The following is a 974-nucleotide window of genomic DNA, read 5'->3' as shown; positions in this document are numbered from 1 at the left end:
TAGCATTCAGCTCAAAGCACCGCTCTGTGTAAGGACAGCATCACGGAGCCGCTAGCATGCCTGTATACTGTTAGTTTGAATGATGTTAACCTTAAAAACAACATAGCAGGCATTTATTTTCTTTTATATGTGTCCAACTATATATAATAATCTTTATGGGGCATGGGTATCCAGCAAACATAAAATATACAAAACAAAACCTTAAATAGAAGAAAGGAGGCATGTGGTTATGGTCCAAGATTAGGGTTTAATAATGCCCCAACAGCCTCAAACTAACAAACAAACTCCACCCTCCTAGCACGTTGATCCCAGTCATGCATGAATATTATCAGCCTGTATCTCATTTAAGTATAATTTGATAACAGGCTGACAACGACAACACAATGAAATCAGTTGTGACTCAATTAGTGCGACAGGTACCATTTGCCATTTTAATTCTCTCTCTCTCTCTCTCTCTCTTCTCTCTGTCTCTCTCTCCTCTCACGTTCTGAGATCAGACACACTTCCTAGGCACCAACAGATAAAAGCACACGGTCATTTACTTTGGCCCGGGGCATAGATTAAGCCAGCCTAATCTTTGATCTAGCACCCTTGATTTTTGGGGGGAGCTGCTGTGTTCCCAGCTGCCTTCAGGCTGCATTTGAGTTCTATTATTTATTACTGAGTGTCATGGGGCCCGGAAGGGAAGGGAAGAAGAGGGAAAACAAGTCTCATCTGCTATTATTCCTTGATACACCTCCTCACTCACCAGACAGGGAAGTTAGTGTGCTCAGTGTCAGTGTGAATTTTAATTGGTCTGTTTCAGTCAGCAGCTTTGGCATTAAAGCATCTCCCACTGTCCATTTTTTATCACCTTGGATGAAATGAAAATAAAGTATTAAAGGTTTGAGTCATGCTTGTCAGCTTTAACATCTGACAGCTATATCTATCTATATTGGTGGTCAAAGTGTAATTAATCGTGTACTGTTATAATT

Source organism: Morone saxatilis, unplaced genomic scaffold (genome assembly GCF_004916995.1).
Source record: "Morone saxatilis isolate NCDOM2014 unplaced genomic scaffold, NCSU_SB_2.0 Contig22, whole genome shotgun sequence".
In the NCBI taxonomy this organism is placed as follows: Eukaryota; Metazoa; Chordata; class Actinopteri; family Moronidae; genus Morone; species Morone saxatilis.
The sequence above is the reverse complement of the archived record's forward strand: the minus strand, read 5'-3'. Positions refer to the sequence as shown.